The sequence below is a fragment of the Stegastes partitus genome, unplaced genomic scaffold (assembly GCF_000690725.1).
Source record: "Stegastes partitus isolate 25-593 unplaced genomic scaffold, Stegastes_partitus-1.0.2 Scaffold1265, whole genome shotgun sequence".
Taxonomy (NCBI): Eukaryota; Metazoa; Chordata; class Actinopteri; family Pomacentridae; genus Stegastes; species Stegastes partitus.
Window position 1 is genome coordinate 171,411 of NW_007578996.1, and position 13,613 is coordinate 185,023.

General features: G+C 37.9%; 1 protein-coding gene across 3 annotated transcripts in view; it reads right to left on the reverse strand.

Moving 5' to 3' along the window:
- col6a4a (collagen, type VI, alpha 4a) overlaps positions 1 to 13,613 on the reverse strand; it is a 93,568-nt gene that overhangs the window by 70,294 nt on the left and 9,661 nt on the right. For all 3 annotated transcript variants that reach the window (XM_008297971.1, XM_008297970.1, XM_008297969.1), the window contains exon 3: positions 3,954 to 4,007. The gene's annotated coding sequence lies outside the window, so the exon portion shown is untranslated. The remainder of the gene's footprint in view (positions 1 to 3,953; positions 4,008 to 13,613) is intronic.

The window sequence follows — 13,613 nt, forward strand, 5'->3', positions numbered from 1 at the left end:
AAACATGTAATTACTTGTTTAGTGTTCAGAATGTCGGTAATCGTGGCCAAGATTACTTGTTTCATAGCTGAATGTCTTGTTTGGCTCATCGATTGTCCAAAATCTGTTTATTGTGATGTAAAACGCAGAAAATGTTCACATTTGAGAAGCTACAAACAGCAATTTAAAAAATGAAAAGATGATTAATCACTTGTAAAAAAAATTATATGTATATATATATATATGGGTGAAATTAAACCAGTCTAATGTTCAAAACTGTTCACTGAAAACAAATTAATGCATCCAATTTCAAATCAAGAGCTTGAGTTATTATTTTGTGCTTCCAAAATATTAATAATACTTCCCCTGATGGCAGCTGGTCTCCTCAAACATTTGACCTTTTTGCATCTTTTTCTTATGTTTTACTCAGTTATTAACCTTTAGTTCAGCACCACTCGGCCTCAGAAGGACGTTTATGTCAAGGAAAAAGTGAATTTAACCTTTGACTGGATGCATCAGCAGGTGTGTTATTACAAGGGAGACGGTGAGCTGAGCAGACACATTAGTTATTTAACAAGGCAAGGCTCCTTCATATTTAATGAAGTGACACAAAGTGGTTTCCATCGGACAGAATTAATGAGAAAACTTCGCAGCACAAACAGTCATCTCAGGACACTTCAGATTACAGATATCTGGTGTACTGAATCACATAAACTGCCAGATGGAGTGTCGGTTCCAGTCAGAACCAGGCCAACAATAAGACTGAGCGTTAAATCTGCTCCAAACTGTTCACCGATGCCTGTCAACATGGCCGCCAGGGCGCACAAAAACCTGCTGCAAACCTCCAGACTTCATCTGGCTGCTTCGTCCTGTTAAAATGTTGAGCCTTCCCACATTAATTCAATTTACTGCACTAAAAAAAGAACAAATATTCCTGGAACCTGAAAAGAGAGCAGGTCTCAAAAACATGGAAACCCATAAAACCATTATCAGGTGAGATCTCTGACAGACTCCTCTGATCAGCCTTAATAACCTGCTGCTCCAATTAACTTGCTTTTTATCTTCAAACTCAGCCTCGCAGGGGAGGAAAACAAGCCAGAACTCTGCTAATTGAACACACTTGTGGTTTCCCAGAGTTCCCTGGTGAACACCTCGAGGATTTCAGTAAGATCTGATAGTGTTCACTCCCACAGAAAACAGGCAGAATAAACTGTGGTCTGCTGTTAGTGCAGCGAAGACGGTGAGTTTGCCAGAAAACACCAGCAGGACTCCCAGGCATTTGCAGCCGTTTATACAAACGTCTGCCTTGAGTCTGTGTTTGATTTTGCGTCAGAGGTGAAGATGATTTAAAACTGACAGAGCTGCTGCAAGAGGCTGAAGTGCTCCAATGTTAGAATCTTTGCGGTTCTCAGTCCATTACAAGCATCTGGACGACGTGTAAAACACATCGACTGATTAAATACATGGTGGAAACATGAAAACTCCCCTAAAAGTGATGCATGGTAATCGATCGGAAAGCCACAAGTAGATTTTGAAGAAAAAAAGAAAAAAAATGAAGCACACTGGGCGATATACGCTGTAAAAGAAATTATATTTTAAAAAATCTGAAAGCAAGGGTGCAGGAAAAAAACAAGTAAAAAAAACAACAACGATACAACACTAAGATTCAAAGATTGAAACAACAGAAAAAAAATGCAAATATCTGAATAACAAAGACAACTTTTAGCTGATTTAAATACATTAAACGAAGTGTAATTTTGCAATCAAATGTAAAAGAACACGGTTCCATTTATAAAAACAGATGTGATTTACCTTTTTATTGTTTGTTTTTTTAAGTAAATATATACATTTATTATTTGTTTCCCATGTCCCCAGATGTTAACAAAGAAAAATTTCTTATTAACAAGGAAACTCTGTAAAAGAATAGTAAATTGTGGAGAAAAAAAGTTGTTAGAACGTTTAACATTCACCATCATGCAGCTTTCAATTTAAAAACAAAAATCATAAAATTAGATTAAAAAAAAAAATGTTTTCCTCTTAGATATTTCTTTGAATATTAACTTTTCTTTCTTCTTTACATTTTTAGAGAAAACAATATTATCAAGATAACAAAAACATGACTTTTCATACATTTTACTTTTTCCATAAAATTGTAGATTTTTGTTTACATTTTCTAATAATTGACACTTTTTAAAAGAAATAAAAATCTAATAAAAAAAATCTACTTCTAATATAAAGTTTCTAACGTTTCTCTTGATTTTTGCTTTACCTATATTCAGAATTTTTACGTTTTTTAGAATATATTTACTTCTTCTTTGATATATCTTTCATACTTGCCATTTTTGACTTTTTGAAAATAATTTTGTCTCTCTTTTCTGATTTACTGATGACTGTGAGGTGTTTAGAGAACATCTGTAAACTGTAGCGTCTGTAGGTAAGCAAATGTTCAGATTATCAGTGCTCTGAAACAATGTCAAATTTAAAAGGTCCCATGTGGTGGAAAGCCATTTTATTGTGTTTTTGTGGTTGTTCAGAGACCTGGACTGGTAAAGTTTTCCTCCTAGCTTTACAATCCAGTAAGAATTAGACACAGATGCTACCTTTCATCTAAACAACCAGTTGTCTGGCTGATAATCACACATGCAGAGAGAGTTCTCTTCCTGAAGGGGGCGGGGACAGCAGCAGCTCATCGGTTTTCAGAGCGAAAGAGAATGTTTAGCAGGAAGCTAAAACCAGGCGTCACTCTGAAATGAATCATATATGCAGGATTTTGAGCTGAAAAACTGAAAGAAAAACAGTGGGGGCATGGAATACTTTAATTTAAAAAGGGTTCAAAATGGGATGTTTAAATACAAAGACATGCTTAATATTCAAAACACCTCAGCAGAATTTTTAAAAGTCTTGAAAGATCAACCCGAGCCCTACGACTTGTTTCAAATGAATCCTGAAATGATAAAAACTGAGAATAAAAAATGAATTTTTAACCAGTTAGGTTAATTGTGGTTTCATGTACTTAGTATGAGACTTTTTTTGTTAAACAAGCAGTCAGATATAACAGGAAACTGCAGAAATTTCTGTATATCAAGGCAACAGAAGACTGATTGTGCTGCTTCGTTTAGTTTTTTCCTGCCTGATAATATGAAAGCAGTAGAAGCTGGCCTACTGCTTTCAGCATGATAAGACCAGACTAAGTCTAAATGTTGGGATTTGTTTAGTCTGGATTCAGCTGGTTTGAACTCCATGAACTCCTCTGACTGTGACCTATATAAGTTTCATTCATTCTTTATTATGAACATATTAAAGAATTTGTTCTCCCATGTATGGAAACCTGTTCACTGTTTGCCTCCCAGCTAAATCTCTCATGAAAATGAAGAATGCTACCAATGCTGAGCAAATGTCAGAATTAAGCACAAATATGGAAATGTGTCCACATTTTAAATGAAAAACAGGCAGCAACAAGAACTCAGAATTTTAAGTATTTCTAACCAATTTCTGCAGGACACTTGTCATTATGGATTTTCTCAGGAGATGAAGAGAAGAAAAACATCTTGGAGAAAGTTAAAGCTTTTTGTAAATACTTCAAAACAAACACTCATGAAAGAGCCACAAATCCACACAGGTTTCATACAAAAAGGCCTCGGAGAGAATCAATCATCACTTGGTGCTGATTTACCACCAACTTCAGCTCCAACTCACAAATAGGATTCCACTGCATGCTCTTAAAACCACAAGATTCTCCACATAGCTGGCAGAGGATAATCCCTCTGAGGCAACATTAAAGCACCACAGAAGAAGAAAAGAACCATCCCAGTGCCTGCGGTGACGTGTTCGCTAAACACAGGAGGTTTTATGGCTGATTTCAAGTGTTGAATGTAAGCTTCACAATGCAGTGAAAACCTGTTCTACTAGTGAACAGCTGAGAAAGAGAAACCAAACAGCTGTCGGCTTCACAGATGACTGAGGCGATAACTCACCTGATTCTGGCTCGAGGACACTTCAGCAGGAGGCTCAGAGACGCTCTGAAGATCCTGCAGCACAAAACAAGGTAAAGACGCAATTAAACACCAGAAAAATCAAAAGGCAAAATATCTCTGCACAGTAGAACTGCTGCCATTGATCTGAAATTTGACAACTACTAGACTTTTCTCTAATGCAGCAGCTGTTTGGGCCAATTTCCATCTGATTCTGAAAAAAAAATCAAAAACCTGGACTCATCTGCAACATTTTTCCACACGAGGAAAAATGTTGTCTCCATATGCAATAGATATTTAACTATTTCCATGTTTTATAGCAACCTTTTTCATTCTACTCTGTACATAAACTGTAGAAAGATGTTTCACCATGCTCACTGTATCTTCCAGCAACTCGCTCCTCTGTTAACTGATTTTGAGCCCTGCTGCATTTATATTAATCTAGTATGTTTCATTTTCCTCTCGGTCTCTCTTTTTGTCTCCACTCTGCTCTGTGGAAACATGCATTGTTTAATTTTGTTTGGCCTCATTGTAACGCTGCAGTTTGTCGATTAAACACTAAATTGATTTAACAAGAAAAATCAGCTGCAGCCGTCTCACATGGTGGGGAAAACAGAAAGTTACTGTATGTTTCTAATCTTCATATTAAAAAAAAAAAACCCGACACAAACTACTCAATTTGCATCTTATTTTGTTCATTTCATTACACTTTGACAGTGTTTTCTTTTAGTTGAGTTTATATATTCAGCAATCTGCCCCTGAATTCTGTCCAGGAATATGACTAAAATGAAGCAGGAATGTTAATATTTTGAAAATGTAGAATAATCCTGCATAGTGAAAAGTATGTTCCAGTTTTTCCTTCACACGGAGGCAATCCTAATGTATTTGTGCTGATCCATCAGTGTATCCATAAAGTACACAAAACCAAAGTGAGTTCCTGCTCAGAGGTAAACAGGAAAAAAATCCATCAGATATCAGCTAAAGCAGCGACAAAACATCAGCTGAGGAATCATCAGTCTGCAGTGTGTGTTTGTATGTGTGACTCGCTGTTTACATCTGTACACTAACCCAAAGCCAACAGACTCAACATCTGGTTTGCACAGTTTACAGTCATGTTGAGGCTCCATCACACCTGCTCAGCTGCACTCAGGATGACGTTTGATTTCCAAATTAGTCACTTTTAAAGTTTTCAACACTTCAGGTGCTGTTCCCACAAGGTGAAGTCTGAGCTTATGCTGGGGTTTTTGTGTGGGCAACGGTCCATTTTTCGCGGGGGGGCTGGAGCCTATCCCAGCCGACTTAGGGCGAAGGCAGGGGACACCCTGGACAGGTCACCAGTCCATCGCAGGGCCACACTTAGAGACAGACAACCAAGCACATTCACATTCACACCTACGGACAATTTAGAATCACCAATTAACCTCAACATGTTTTTGAACTGTGTGGGAGGAAGCCGGAGAACCCGGAGAGAACCCACGCTGCACGGGGAGAACATGCAAACTCCACGCAGAAAGATTCCGGTGACCCCACCGGGACGCGAACCGGCAACCTTCTTGCTGCGAAGCAACAGTGCTACCAACTGCGCCACCTTGCAGCTAAAGAGTCATGAGCGGGATTTGAACTCATGACCTCCACATTGGGACTGTAGCCCTACACATAGGACGCTAGCTCAACCAGGTGAGCTACAGCAGCAGCTGGGTAACGGTTGTCAAATTAAATCTGTGGCAGCATTTATCCTCCAGTTCAGTTACTACTGAGGGCCTTTTTCAACTGCGGACATTTAAAAAAAAAAAACACATTCTGCAGAATGACTCAAAAATTATTAGGTATATAAAAAATAGAATTTGTCCAGAGTGACTCAAAACTTTGCCAGAGTGACTCAAACCCAAATTTACAGGCCTTTTACACGTACAAATAACAGCTTTATAAAACACAGATGGAAAGGAAAAACCACAAAAACAAGAATATGAACTGCTTAATGTGTGATTCTATGGGTCATACTAACTTTGCACTGTCCACCTCCAACAGAAACCTGCACAAAATAACTCAAAACCTGTCCAGAAAATTTCAAAAGTTATTCAAAATGAAAGAATTTCCAAAATTTCCAAACAAAAAAAAAAAGTCTTGAAACTTATCCACAGTGATCAAAACTGCAGATCTTTTACATGTACAAAAAACCAAACAACTAAAAAAAAAAAAGATAAATAAAAACAGCTACAGAACACAATGAAGGAAAGGTGACACCATAAAAAAAATAATATAGACTGTTTAATGTGTGGCTTTATGGGTCCTGCCACCACCAATAAAAACTTTGTCCAAAATGATGCAAGGCTTGTATAAATTACTTCAAAACTTGTCTAGAATGACTAAAAATATGTCCAAAATGTCTCAAACATATCAGAATCTATCAGAGTGTCTAAAATGACTCTAAACATGTCCAGAATGACTTAAATTCAAGTCTGCAGTTCTTTCACACGTACAAAAAAGCAGCTATATACCACATTCAAAGAGGAGAAACCAAAAGCAAATTGTGGTCTCTTTCAAACTTAAGCAAAACCTTGCTGGCAGAGTTCAGAAAGTCTCAACAATTACAGAGAAATGCATTCTGTTGGAGGCGGACAGACTCATCTCTTTGCCCAAAGGACTAGAGCGCACTGCTGCCAAGATGGATGATTCTCTGAAAATATTGGGCTTTGATTAGATGGTGATTTATGGTTTGGATGATGCTGGACAGTAATCGATGTCCAAACATGGTACCAGGCTGGAAAACTGGGCCAGACATAAACTCATCCACCAGTGTCAGATAACGGCTGTCGTAGTACGCCAGAGCACTAAACAAATATTGAAATTAACATACTTTCACGTGATTATATAACCGGTTTGAAGACAAGAAATGCTTTGAATACACTCTCAGTTCACAGACTTTCCACCAGATTTTGGTTACTTCAGAGCCTCTCCAGATGTTTTTGCAAATACATTAAAAGTCCTAATGTGAACCAGAGATGTACTCACTGTTTGTCACAAAATTAAAAAACTCTGGAAGCAAATAAAACGTGAACTTTGTGAGACGCTCTTCGGTAATGTTGGGCTGAATTCATGGTCCTCATTATGTAATACACAATGCATGTGAAAGCATTCACCCTCCCGCGTTTATTGCTTTTCAACATTAAATCATGATCAATTTAACTTGGCTTTTTTGACAGTTTACAAAAAAAAACAAAAAACTTTCATGTCAAAGTTAAAACAGATTTCTACAATGCTATGTCAAAACACAAACTGTGAAACAAAGTAGTAGTCACCTGCAGTTCGTGCCGGAAGTCACACAGTTAGCGAAATGGAGATAATCTGAGTGCAGTCAATGTGTTCAGTCATTGTAGTATAAAGACAGTTATCTCAAAGGCCCAGTCACTAGTGAATCAGTACTTCTGGATACAACTACACTGTGAAGACAAAAGATCACTCAAAGCAACTCTGTGAAAATGTTTTTGAACAACATAAGTCAGGGGATGTGTAGGTACAAGAAAACTTTAAGTTACTAAATATCTCTTGGAGTCCAGTTAAACTCACAATTTAGAAATGGAAGGACAAAATCTGTTTACAGCATGCTGTCCTTACGAGAAAGAGACTTAGTGAGGGAGGCCACCAAGACACCTATGACTGCTCTGAAGGCTTTTCAGAAAGAGCAGCTGAGGTGGAGGAGACTGTGCATGCAAAAACCGTTGCTTGAGCCTCACCAGTCAAAGCTTTATGGTAATGTGGCCAAGTGAAAGTAACTGTTAGGAAAAAAAAATAAAAAATCAGAACTAAATTTATCCAAAAGGCTTGTGAGAGACTCTGAAGTCAACTGGAAGAAGGCTCTTTGGTCTGACTTTTTTGACCATCAGACTAGATGCTATATTTGGTAGATACCAGACACTGCACATCATCACAAACACACCATTCTCACTGTGAAGCATGGCGATGGCAGCATCACAATGAGGGGATGTTTCTCAGCAGAGTCCCTGGAAGGTTTGTAAAGGTAGAGGTAGGGGTGGGCGATATGGCAAAAATATCATATCGCGATTTTTTTATAATAAAATCACAATTTCGGTTTCATGTATTTCGAGACTGAGGAGTGTGGAGAGGAGCTGCAGTGGATATTCGGAGATCAACTCCTCCGTTTGGCTTTCAGCCATGACTCTCCATGCGGCTACCGCTACACACACAAACAAGGAGGCAGGTATGAAATTGCGTCACTGTCCATAATTCGTTATGATTGATTGATCAGGTTGGCGACGTAATACCTCTGGTGCATCGGTGCATCAGCATAGAACTGCAATTTATAGAATGTTACCTAAACGATCCATACGATCTCCTCAATTGGGCAGATTGTCTACACGTTCTAATCGTTCACGATCTAATATCGTCTTATCGCGCACCCCGAGGCAGTGGGTAAAATGAATGCAGCAAAGTATAGAGAAATCCTGGAAAACAGCCTGATGCTGTCTACAACAGAACTAAAACTTAGGAGAACATTTGTTTCCCAGCATGACAATGATCTGAACCATACAGAAACCGCACAGAAATGGTTTAAAGACAACGAGAGGAATTTTCTGGAGTGGCCCAGTAAAAACCCAGATCTTCACCAATCCAAGAATCTGTGGCTGGCTGGAAAAGGGCTTTTCACTTAAAATCCATGTGTTACAGTTTTCCAAAGAAGACTGAGGGGGGAAAATGCAGCTTGCAGATGTGCAAATTTACTGCATTTTGTGCACATGGCATCTTTTCATAGCCATGATTGATGAATTAATTTAAATATATTTATAAAACCCTGAAGTTTAAGAGCTCAGGCGTGTTTCAGCAAGAGTTCTACACACATTTAAAACTTCAAATATGCCTATATTTGAAAGTAGTTTTAACACAGATGGAATCATGTCAATAAGATAAGGATGGTATCACCGGTAAGAAAAAGGAGACCTTTCATTTGCTTTAACTTGTTCTGAACAACCATCAAGATCACATACTGATACGAGCTTTGACAGATTACCCAAAATGCACTTTTCAAAGTTTTCTCTAAACCTACCAAGAATTACTGAAAATGTATCCAAAATGACAAAAATGCCTTCAAGATGCCTCAATAATTGTCCAAAATGACTCAAAACGTGTCCAAAATTATCATAATCTTCTTCAAAATGACACAATTTTCTCAAATTTCCCTAAAGTAGCCCAAAATGTATTCAAAATTACTCAAAACCAGAGAACAACCACCTATCGATGATGCTGATATGAGCCTTGAAAGTTTCCAGGGTACCAATGCTTGATTCTACGACTCTACGTCAGACATTAAACTGCTTCAGTTTTGCTGTTGAAACTATGATATATCCCATAATATTGATACTCAGAGGAGTATTTACGAAAAAATAGGTTCAGTCTTTAGATTGTGACACCTGTAGTGGACGTAAAATTGATTTGATTGCAGTTCAAATGTGTTTTTCTGCCCTGAAAATGTATATACGTCTGTCTCCTGCACTAATGAAACTATTAGGCTCAGCAATGGAACTTTTTTTTTTTTTTTTAGAAAATTATGAAATTTGAACCCACATATAAGTACTTCAAGGGACTGTAACTCTGAAAATACTCATAGTATGAAGGCAAAACTTTGCATGGCTCCAATAAACATATTAAAATCATTGTAGATAAAGAATCCACTGATTCTGAGAGTCCAGGAGACTGATTGATTTTTCACTGAATGACAAAATTGGAATCATCCTTTAACACATGAAACCCAGCAGCACGTTTCTTCTTGTGTCTGCAGGTTGTTTAAAGGTTTTCTAAGGAGACACAGGCGGCAGAGAGGACGGAGGGGAAAACCGGGTCACTGCAGTTTGTTGAAGTATGCGAGGGGAGTGACCTGCATCCTGAAACCTCAACAGTCCGAAACCTATCTGATCATCTGATTGGCTGCTGCCTCCCTCGACATCCCCACTAATGACGGTACTTCCAGAAATGTAAACTCTGACCAAAAAAGGCCTCCCTCTGTCCCTCACACACACACACACACATACACACACACACACATACACATACACACACACACACACATACAAATATATATACACACTCACATTTGACCTGCAGCAGATCTATGATACACAAAAGGACAATAATGTAAACACCTCATAAGAAGGGACTTAAACCGTGTAATAACCAGATCTTGGTTAAGTCCTGTTCACGTCGTGGTAACAGACAAATAGCTTTTGTCTGCGTTTCCTCCGTCACCGTTTCTGTGGTGTGTTTGTATATCTAACGTTCAGCCACACATGGTCAAAGCTGAATGAACTCATCTGCGTTTTAATGTAAAGTGTGACTGAGCGGTCTGCAGCATCTGTGGAGTCTCAAAGGTTTCTCATCTTGTTCAGCAGATTCATCCATTTGTCCTGCTGTTAATAAAGAGCTTCTTAATGCATCTGAGTGAACCACAGAGGCTCGTGAGGATTTAATTCACACAACTGTGTCCTGGATTTGAACCCAGAACCTCCTGCTTCCTAAAGTGGAGTTCTAGTGGCAGTTATTCTGCCCTCAAAGCTACAACAACAGACATGAAAAAGTCAGTTTACCATCACAGAGGAGAAAACAAACCAGAGAATATTCACAGAAAAGAGAACGATTAATTTACTAACTGACAACTAATACATTTTTATTGATTTCCAGGCCTTCGGAGTGAATGATTCAAAAAGAAACAAGAAAATCTGATTAGATTTAAAGCAGTAAGACCACTGTAGACCCAACAATAAAGCAATTAAATGTTGAACAGGCTGTATCATAAGGAGTCTGTATGCATGCAGGAATTCCGGGAGAGCAGCACTGAAGTCAAACAGATGATTGTGGTAGAATAAAGTGAAACGGATCACTGAATGAAACAGAACCCACAAAAGAGTCGCACCGACATACTTCAGGTCCCTAAAGGAGTCTTACGTAATAAACACTGTGGCGCTTTTTGTTCAAGAGAAGGTTCAAACAGGCAAAGATGGAAGGAAAGGAAACAGATGAAGGGGTGAGGTGGAGGGTGAGGATGGAGGCTGCACAGTGAATTGTGTCTCTGAAGGCTGCAGCAGATTTGTAGACACTAAGCAGAGCCACTTTAAGTATGGAAGCTCAACAGTGACACAAAGACAAAACATTTCCAGGTGTAAAAGGGCTGTTGTCTGTTAAAGTAAATGTTTTTACAGAGCTGGACTGAAATTTCAAAAAAAAAAAACTCAAACAAAATTAGCTGGAAAAAGGAGTGAAAGAGAAACTCCAAATTTCTGAGCGTAAACTTGTAAATGAAAAATTTTAAGGAAAAAAAACACCTTTCGATTTAGGTGAATGGAGTCAAATATTCACTCAGATTATTAATGCATAAACTTGAGATTAAAAAAAGAAGTGAAAAACAACACTGTTCAGACTATTTACCAATATTTTTGTGTTAGTGGTAAAACTTGTCATATCCTGTTTATCAGATATTAAAATTCAACAAGTATTTTAAATTAAATCGTATTCTATGAGTTCTGTTTTGTGTTATTGAGACATGAAGCAACATATGGTTCATATCACAAGTTCACTTCTGCATTATCTGTTGTTTTTGTTATTGTGCTCAAAGATTGGACTTTTCATGACGGCTCAATTTTCTTTCATCTTTAAACTCATTCACAATCAATTTACTCCACTTGTCCAATATTGCAGAATCAATGATACGATGAGAAATAACAGTGGAAAACTCAGGCTTTCATTTTTAACTGTCAATCAAACAACCTCAGATTATAATCTGCAAATAAAAGCCTGCTGAAAGTGGGTCAACAGGCAACGCAAGACAGCATATTGCAGAAAACCATTTGATACGTCGAGCTAAAATTTCCCAATTATCTTTATAAATGTCCAAATGTTGTTGTCCTGCAAATCAGAGATGGTTGACCCTGAAGGATCCGTGGGTACATGACTCATCAACATATCATCCACTATGATCAATACCAGCAGAATGTCACCATAACTTGACTCTAGCATGACAGAGAACTTAATCAAATTGTGCAAAGGAGTAATTTTCCTTGTAATAACAGGATAATGAGGTCTTTTTCTGGTGTGTCAGCAGTACGTTGCTGTAATTGCCCCTTCTTTGTCTGAACTTTATTATCTCATTCTGGATTTCATTTGCCATTTTCTGTCATTGTAGTGCCCTAATTTAATTTTATTTTACTGCGCTTTGTAGCATTGTTTTTGAAACACAGCAGTCTATGTGATAAACTCAGTCCTCATCTTGCACATCCTCGTCACTCTCAACTCAAATTTTAGCATGTTTAACTCGTCGCCTCCAACTCCATCTTCTGCTTGTATATCATCATCAGCAGCAGCGTCTCCAAACCATATAAAATACCTGATCTCACCAACATGCCGTAAACCTTCACTTTCACTCTTGCTGCTTGCGTTGCAAATCACTCCTGACATCGTTCTCCTCCCTGCCTGCTCTCTGCACCTTCAAACAGTCGACCCCAAGCGTTTAAACTTTTGCCCTTCTACTCCTTAAATCCTCACCTTGAATTCTTGAGTCCTCCCTCCAATTCATGCATGTGTTCACCCAAAAAATGCTTCAAAGATACTGTGTTCTCTTGTGGATGTACCTTGGGGCTTTTTTTCTGAATTAACAGTAAAATATAAGTCACTTTGCAAAGAATTAAAAACGACTATGATGCACCAAATCAACTTCTAAACTTCTACTGAACATATAGTCGGACTGGAATCACGTCTTCTCTGCTTGTGCGACTATTTTTGTCATTAATGGACTTCCGTACATCTTGATCTCACCAGAGCCTCAGAGAAATTTCACACAAATACCATCTAACACAACAACTAAAACCACTTTACAGAGAAAATAACATAGTGGGCTCAGCTCTGAAGTGTCCTACAGAGTCTGAACAACAAACATGTGGTGAATTATTAACGTGAACATGTGTTGTACATTCAGTCCACATATCATAATGTAAAAAAAAAAACAAAAAAACAGAAAAAGACCTCCTACTGTGGCCTGAAGGCGGTGAGGAAAGATCAGAAGCAGACACTCAAGAGGAGGACACGCAATGTACAAATAAAACTATTTGCTGTTGTTTCACTGCTACAACCAGGAAGCTGAAATGATCTGATTAATTCATAATTCAACTTAAAATGTACTAACTTTCAGGATGGATTTTCAAGACAAAATCTCAAACATTTGCTGGTTAAAGCTCTGATATCTTATGTTTTGTCAAACAAACAGTCCAAAACGCATTTTAAGATGTCTTTCACTATTTATTTTTTTAACATTTTAAGTGAAAAATAAGTAATTTAGGAAACAATTTGCTGGTTTAAACATGCAAAAACGGTGGTATAGTCCTTTAGACAAACTGCCTTCCGGATTCCTGCAGCTTGATAGGATACTAAATTTTTACAGACCACAACTAATAAAAGAAACCCGTTTTACAGACTTAGAATAATCACTAATAAAAGCTTAGAGTCAATAAATAACTGCAGCAGCCCGACTGTCTCGATGAAGATCCTTCTCAGTAATAAAACTGACAAAAAGTGAGTTTGCTCTGAAGCTAAACATCATTAACATGCAAAAGAAATTAAAAACAGCCGCAGACAAAACTTCAATTTATAGATATTTAAAAAACA